The 8,823-nt window shown below is 41.9% G+C and overlaps 1 pseudogene; it reads right to left on the bottom strand.

Annotated features, from left to right (window-relative positions):
- Nucleotides 1-4,242, bottom strand: part of LOC122151188 — a 17,114-nt pseudogene extending 12,872 nt beyond the window's left edge.
- Between the last annotated feature and the right edge of the window lie 4,581 nt (nucleotides 4,243-8,823).

Genomic DNA, 8,823 nt, shown 5'->3' with positions numbered 1-8,823 from the left:
ATTGTGCATTAATCTTATTATTTTGCTCATGAATGATTTTCCTCAGTTCTTCTAGGGACTGTATGTGTTCTCCTTGTTTCTATTTGGGGTTTCTTTAGGCTCTTGTATAGCTCTATAAACATATTTTCTAAATTCCTTCTCAGATAAGTCTATTGCCTCTGCTTCCTCCATGTATAATGAGACCTTTGTGGTTTTGCTTCTAATGCCTTGTCCTGCTTTGTGTTTGATTTGAGGTTGCCTGTTGTTTCCTAGACATTTTGAGGTTGTCTTTAACTGTTGGTAACATGTTGATTTGTTTTGTCTTTGTTTTATGGTTTAATATTTTGAGAAGTTTAAGCTCGTGTATTTTATTTTTAGTTATTAATTCCGGTATTCTGGGTCCCTCTGCAGTTTTCTTTGTGATGGTGGAATCACTGTGCGGAATGTGGATATGGGTTACAGTTTCTCATAAAAAGGGTTTAGAGTTCAAACTGGGAGGTTTTATGTTGACTGAATGTGGTTTCTTCTATTGAATGAGTGAAGTTATTGGTGGAGAAGGTGGGAGTGGAAAAAGGAAAGCTTGCTGTTGCTAGGGGTGGTTTCTAGTGCTTTGAGTGGGCTGCTACTGATGACGTTGTACTGTTATTTACAGGCCCACAGCTCAATTTCAGGAAAGACTCCAGTTGTTAGGCGGTTGCCATTTTCCGCCAGGCTCAGACACACGCAAAAACCCCACTCCCAAGGCCCCTTGGCACCAAAAACCCGACCCAAAGCAACTTCCTGGCTCTGTGATCTGCTGCGGGTGTTTCTCTCTCTGCTGTGCATGTTCGCAGCGCTGGCCCAACTCGGCCAAACTGCGACGGGCTTGGGAGTTTGTCTGTGAGTCCGCCCACCTGCGGTGCCAAAGATGCACTTGGTTTCTGCTGCGCTGGATGTGGGAGAGTGCCTGCTAATAATCTTTGGTCCCAATATTATTGATAACGTCAAGCGCAGACCTCTCAGTCCCACTAAGCTGACCCAAGCCTATTCAGTGACCTGCTGGCGGGGGGTGGGGGGTGGGAGTGAGCCCACCCTCCTGGAGCACCAGTGGGATCTCTGCTTGGGTTTCAGTGGTGCTGGATGTGCCCATTTTCACCTAACTGACCCAAGTTACTGATAAAATCAGGTGCTGAAAGTTGATCCTTGGGGTGATCACTGGTATGCTGGTGTGGTCACTGGTATGCTGATATGGAGTGTCTTCTGCCTTGACCCAAGGAAGTCTCGGATGGGCATTCTTGCCTGCCGGTCACTCCCCCAGGGAAGTCTCTAATGGCCTTTCTTGGCTGCCTGTCTGCGTTCCACAGGGTAGATCTTCTTTAGTTTTTTCCTCTGTCCCTTTCCTCTAATTCTACTCCTCTGAGTTCGGTGCATTCTGACTCAGTGAGCTGTTCAGAGCACCAAAATCCCTAATTCAAACCACTGTACCTAGTTTTTCAAGCACTAAGATGCTAGAGGGAAATAGCGTGGTGATTACTGACAAGACTCCATTTTGAATCCAGGCAAATTTCGATAATTAACATATCTTGATTTTATTTTTGGTCAATTCCAGACTGCAGAAGCTAATAAAAATCTTCAATTTCCTCATCATTTGCTTTGGTGGTTGATGTATATATTTCAATAATAGTCATATTAACTGGTCTTCCTTGTAGACATATAGATGTTATCCTATCACTGACAGCATTGCACTTCAGGACAGATCTTGAAATATCCTTTGTGATGATGAATGCCACACCATTCCTCTTCAAATTGTCATTCCTGACATAGTAGATCATAGGATTGTCTAATTCAAAATGGCCCAAACCAGTCCATTTCAGCTCACTAATGCCTAGGATATAAATCTTTATGCATTCCATTTCATTTTTGACAACTTCCAATTTTCCTAGATTCATATTTCATACATTTCATGTTCTGATGGATGTTTGCAGCTATTTCTCCTCAATTTGAATCATGTCACATCAGCAAATGGAGGTCTTGAAGGCTTTACTTTATCCATATTGGAAAAGTTGGTTCTACTCTGATGATGCAGCATTTTCCCAGTCCTATTTTGATAGCCTTTCAATGTAAGTGGCTCATCGTCCTTCTCTGTATCAGACAGTGTTTCTGGCCTGTTCATACAGTTGTCTAGTAATGTAGCAGGCAGTGTTTCTCTGCTATTCATAAGGTTTCCCCTGGCCAATTCATTGAGAAGTGGATGGCCTCCTCCTTCTTCCTAGTCTGTCTCAGTCTGCAAGTCTCACCAAAATGTGTGCACCATGTACAATCCCATGGGCATTTGAAACATCGGTGGCACAGCCTTAAGCATGACAGCAACACACCACCAGAGTATGATAAACCGACAGACAAGTTTGTCTCCTTTAGCTGTTCTAAACCTCACCACCCTCCCCTTACTTGGATCCCTCTGCTGCTTGCTTGCTTGCTCTGTCCTGGATGCCCTGGATTTCCTTTCCTTTCCCCTCTGCTTTTCCTGCCACTTGTGGGTTGGACCTGGGTCCCTCCCCTTACCCGGATCCCTCTGCCAATTGCTCACTCTGTCCTGGATGCCCATACCACTGAACCCCTAAAAATTTCATTGAGGTGGAAAGCACCAGAATTTTTCTTGTATTAATTTACCACCCTCTTACATGCAAATAGGAGCTCTAGTGGTGTAGTGGCTAAAGCATTTGGCTGTTAACCAGAAGGTTGGTTGTTCAAACCTACAAGATACTCTGTGGAAGAAAGATAAGGCAGTGTGCTTCCATAAATATTTACAGCCTTGGAAACCCAATGGGGATCACTATGAGTTAGAATCAACTCCATGGCAGTGAGTTTGGTTTTGGTTTCAGAATATGCAAATGGAGCCCTGGTAGAGAAGTAGTTAAGAACTTGGCTGCTAACTTAAAGGTCAGTGGTTCAAACCCACCAGTGGCTCTATGAAAGAAACAACCTGTCAATCTTCTCCCATAAAGATTACAGCATAGGGAACCATATGGGGGCAGTTCTACTCTATGTTATATGGTCGCTGTGAGTCCTAATCAACTCAACAGCACACAACAACAACAGCACACAAATGTCTTATCAATATGTCTAGAGTCATTGATGCTTCTTACTTTCTAGGTCCAATTAGCATAATATCATCAATGTAATGAACCAGTTTGACATCATGTGGAAGTGAAAGGCAACCAAGGTTGTTGGAGGCTAAATTATGACATAGAGTTGGAGATTTGATACACCCTTGTGGTAGGACAATGAAGGTATATTACTGGCTTTGTCTCTGAAGGCAAACTGCTTCTGGTGTTCCTTTGAAACCAGAATCAAGAAAATGGCACTGGCCAGATCAATAGCTGCATACCAGGTACCAGGAGATGTATTAATTTTCTCAAGCAATGAAACCACATTTGGAACAACAGCTGCAATTAAGTCACCACCTGGTTAAATTTACAATAATCCACTCTTGTTCTCCAAGATCCATTTGTTTTTGGCACAGGGCAAATAGGCTAATTAAATTGGTATGTGATGGGAATCATCACCCCTGCATCCTTCAAGTCCTTGATGGTGCACTAATCTCTGCAGTCCTTCCAGGAATGTGATATTTCTTTTGATTTACTATTTTCCTAGGTAGGGAAAGTTCTAAAGTCTTCCACTTGGCTTTTGCTACCATAATAGCCCTTATTCCACATATCAGGGATTGGGTGTGGGAATTCTGCTAGTTGATGAGTATCTCTATTACAATTATGCATCCTGGAACTGGGGAAATCACTATAGAATGGATTTGAGGAATTCACTGGATCCACTGAGAGATGGACCAGAGTTAAAACTCCATTAATAACCTGACCTCCATATGCCTCTACTCTGGTTGGTGGTCCACAGTGACCTTCTTGGTCTCCTGGAATTAATGTTGGTTCAGAACCACTCACCAAACCCCACCACAATTGACTCAATTCTGACTCATGGTGAACCTTTAGGACAGATTAGAAGTGCCTCATAGATTTTCCAAGGCTATAAATCTTTATGGAAACAGATTGTCTTATCTTTCTCATGGAGTAGCTGGTGGATTCAAACTGCTGACCTTTTATTTAGGAGCCCAATACCTTACCCACTACACCATCAGAGCTCCTTTAGCTGAGAGTTAGTATACAGTAATCCCTGAAAAGACTGATTATTTCCTTTTCCCTAATGAGATGTCACTTTCACAAAAGGCTAGAAATCCCTTTTGATAAGGGTGGGAGAAAGATTAACAGTATACATTTTTGGAAATGTGGTGGGGCCTTCCTCAAAAGAACCCAGCCTCATTTTCATTCAAGGGGTTGTGGGTCTGTAAACTCATTCAAGTCTGGTAATTGATGGAGGGGCCATGATTGTATCCTGGAAATTCAAGTTAGACTGGCATTCATTTGACCTAGAATTCTTCCACTTGTATGGATCAAGTAAAAATTTAGTAGATTTCCCATCTTTTTCACTCCTAGGGGCACCACAACTAAGTAGCCAACACCATAAATCCATGAATCTGCCTATTCTGACTACTGCTTTGATTCTTCTTTCCATTATAGTAAATACACCCATATCATCTTTAGTGATTAAGTGCCAGCACTTGACTCCTACCACCTTGGGGACTAATCAATTCCACTGTAGTTAGTTTTATTAATTCATTTCGGGCAGTTCCTACTGTCAAATCTGATTTATATAAAATAGCAATCACAGCAGTCTTCAAAGATGCTTGGTCTCCTTTCACAAATTTGTTCCTCATTGTTGTGGTAAAAGGTGTTTCCTGTGGTAAAAGGTGTTTCCTCTGGGCACACCATGGTCTGTGTGTCCAATATGATAGATGAACTCTAACATGCAAATTTCTCTAATCCTTTGGATACCTTCTTCTACAGTATACCAAGACAGATCTGGCATTTCAACTTGATTTAGTATACCAGTAAAAACCAAACTCACTGCCATCAAGTTAATTCAACTCATAGTGACACCTCCTTAGGTTTCTGAGGCAATATCTCTATGGAAGTAGATTGCCCAATCTTCCTTCTGAGGAGTGGCTGGTGGGTTTGAACCGCCAGCCTTCTGGTTAGCAGTCAAATGCCTTAGGCACTGTGCCACCAGAGCTCCCTGATTTACTACAGGCCACCATTTAATCCATGCTTCAGGGAACCAACCAAATAAATTATGACGTCCTTTTCTCATCTCTCAAGCTGAAACACTGCATGAAGAATCTGTGCTTAGTGGACCCATATCAATAAACTCAATCTGATCCAACTTTATGTTCCTTGCACCATTCTCCCATACCCTTAATAGCCATTCCTACACATATTCCCCAGATCTCTCTTTGTATGTATCAGAAAAAGTATTTATTTTGGAGTGTAGTGTGCCTCCTGGTGGGTCAAACTTTGTACTTCAACTCTTGGGGCTCACTGGGACTTAAGTTTGGTTATAGGTCTAGAAGCAAAAATGGGTGGTGAGAATGGATCCTGGAGACATTCAGTAATGTCTTGTAAGGCATGGGCCTCAGGCTATGCCCCAGGTGCTGTCTTAGCAGATATCTCAGACAAAGAATCCTCAGGTGCAATTTAGTTAATCTCCTCTGATAGCGATGGAAGTGAGAATGGTTTTACTGGGGAGGGTGGCTTAGCAGATAAAGATGGCATTTTCTCTTCAAATGGGAATCAGAGGACTGATTCTTTTGGCAGGAGTGATTTAGTGGAATTTAGAGACTCAATGTCACCAGATTCCTGATTATCTGTCCAAAGTCCCATCCCAACTTTTAGGATTCCCTTTCTTCCCAGTCAGTGATCCCCCTTTAACTTCAGACACCATTTGAGGTTGGGAATTCAATTAGTGTTGTAATTCAGCTACTCTTAAGATAAGACTACGGGTTTTGTTTTCAGCAATATCTGTGCTGTTACTACAGGAAATAAGACTTTCTTTCTGGGCACAAGTGGCAACTTTTAGGTCTTATATAAACATTTGGGACTGTATGAAGAAGAACATGGCATCAGGATTAGAGGAAGACTCCTTAACAACCTGTAATATGCATATGACACAATCTCTCTTGCTGAAAGTGGAGATGATTTGAAGCACTTATTGATGAAGATCAAATGCTCCATACAGCCTTCAGTATGGGTTATACCCTCAACATAAAGAAAACAGAAATCCTCACAACTGGACCAATAAACAACTTCACAATAAATGGAGAACAGATTGAAGTTGTCAGGGACTTCATTTTACCTGGATCTACAATCGATGCCCATGGAAGCAGCAGTCAAGAAAGCAGATGACATATTTCACTGGGCAAATCTGCTGCAAAAGATTTAGTTGAGGTATTAAACAGCAAAGATGTCACTTTAAAGACTGAAGTGTACCTGACCTAAGTCATGGTATTTTCAATAGCTACATATGCATGTGAAAGCCAAACAATGACTAAGGAAGACCATAGAATTGATGCATTTGAATTGTGATGTTGGCAAAGAATACTAAAAATACCATGGACTTCCAGAAAAATGAACAAATCCATATTGGAAGAAGTATAGCCAGAATGCTGCTTAGAATGGAGAATGACCAGACTTGACCTCATGTACTTTGGTTATGTTGTCAGAAGGTACAAGTTCCTGGAGAAGGATATCATGCTTGGTAAAGTAGATGGTCAGCAAAAAAGGGTAAGGCTCTCAATGAGATGAATTAATATAGTGGCTGCAATGAGGGGCTCAAGCATAGCAAAGATTTTGAGGATAGGACAGGACCAGATCCTGCTGTACATAGGATCTTTATGAGTTGGAGCTGACTTGATGGCACCTAATAACAACAAAAACATTTGAGCTGTGACTCTGAAGCTTTGATTTCATCCCTTTCATTCACCACTTTGTTTAGTATAAGTCAGACTAACCAACCAGCTTCCTCATATTTCTCATTCTGACAAAATTGTAGAAAAGTACAAAAATGTAATTGCCTAAAGTCTTATGTCTTACAAATATTTGATTTAGTGATGGTGATATTTTGCATATTTCTATTGCCACCTCATGCCATGTATTAGCAGTGCTCTCTTTCCTACTGGAGGTAGAGTCATAAGCACATTTAAGACTAGCCAGACTTGAGAACCAATCCAGAAAACTCATTCTTACAATTTGATCCTCTAGAATCACTCTTGGGTTCTCTAGAGGAGCAAAACTAGTGAAATGTATATATATGTGTGTGTGTGTGTGTGTGTGTGTGAGAGAGAGAGAGAGAGAGAGAGAGAGAGATTCCAAGGGAATGGTCCATGCACTTGTGGAGGCTGGCAAGTCCCAAATCCATATGTCAGACATTAGGGTGGAGGCTTCTCCTGACTCATGTGTTTTCAGGGGCTGATTAACCCCAAATCAGTAGGTCAGATGGCAGGCTGCTGGCTCACTGTGCTGGCTGGAGGAGCTGGTAAATCCCAAAATCTGTAAGTTAGGCAGCAGGCTGCTGGCTCCTGTCCTAAAAACTAAAGGTCAGAGGATGATGAGTCAGATATAGGATGAAGAAGGAATCAGCTTTGGTGGAACATCCATATATATTGTTAGATTCCCAATGAAACTGACTATTCAGCTGATTGGCTGCTCACATCACATCACAAAATGGAGGATTATAACATAATATCTGCCAAACCACTGAGATTCATTGCCTAGCCAAGTTGACACACAATCTTAACTAACACAGGTAGTATTGATATCTTAGTGATATTAAGTCTTCCAATCCACGGACTTGGAACATCTTTCCATTTTTAAAAATCTTCTTTAATCAGGGATGGTCGCTGGGAAGAGGTAACTATGGGGAGGAAGTGGGAGGGGAGCTGTTGCATTGTGGTAAACTGTGGTCAATGTCATGAGATAAAGTATATGTGAACTGCTGTATGGAGAGTGAATTTGCTCTGTAAATCTTCACCCAAATCACAGTAATAATAAAAAAAAAACTTCTTTAATAATGTTTATAATTTTCACTGTATAAGAAAAGACCAAAACAGATGACAGAAGAGGCTTTGAAGCTTGCCCTTGAGCGGAGAGTAGCTGTGCTGTAATAAATTACCTAGTATGGCTTTTCTAGCCATAAGTCTTTGAAAATGCCATGATGGAATTTGCTGTGAGAAACTGAGTAACTCCTGATTGTTAAAATCATCCACCTGGAGTATTTTGCTTGGGAGCAGCACAAAATAATGTTCTGGGAAGTTCGCTCTCTCTAAGGTGCTTAGAATTCTGATGTTATGATTGGTTAGTTTGGCCACTCTGCCAGGCTCAAAAGAGGCCTCCTAGAGGCAGAAGAAGACTCTCTGACTGCTGGCTGAGAATGCCATGCTGCTGAAAGAGACATGCACTCCTGAGAGACACATGCTGCTGGGAAAGAGACACAAGAGAAACACATTGCTGAGTGAGACACCAAGGGGCACGCACTGCTGGGAGAGAGACTGTTGGCTGAGAGATGGAGGGCTGAGACTGAGTATTTTTCCTGAACTTGAATTGTAGCCTGGTGCTTCCCTAATAAATCCCATAATCTATGAGTTCTGTGTGGCCACTGCAGCAATTATCGAACCCAGCAGAGAGGTAGTGGGTGCTGTGGGAGGAAATATTGGTGTCAGATGTGGTGAAAGGGCTGGAGGGAGGCAGCATGTCTGGTCTCACAAGAATAGGCCTTGGTGATGGTAATTCTGTCTTCCTCTTGTGGGGTTAGAGGAGGTCAGAAGATGTGGCCTCCTTGCCTCTTTGGCAGTTATCCCACTCCTGACACCAAAAGCAAATGGAAGACATGACAAGAAAAAAGTGCTGAACAGAAGATTTCAAAGAGAAGTTTGAGAAGACAAAGCCAATTACTATAATGAAATGT

The sequence above is a fragment of the Orycteropus afer genome, unplaced genomic scaffold, assembly GCF_000298275.1.
Source record: "Orycteropus afer afer isolate SDZICR_OR568_19922 unplaced genomic scaffold, OryAfe1.0 scaffold00327, whole genome shotgun sequence".
In the NCBI taxonomy this organism is placed as follows: domain Eukaryota; kingdom Metazoa; phylum Chordata; class Mammalia; order Tubulidentata; family Orycteropodidae; genus Orycteropus; species Orycteropus afer.
Note: the sequence above shows the minus strand (reverse complement) of the source record. Positions and strands in the feature narration are given on the sequence as shown.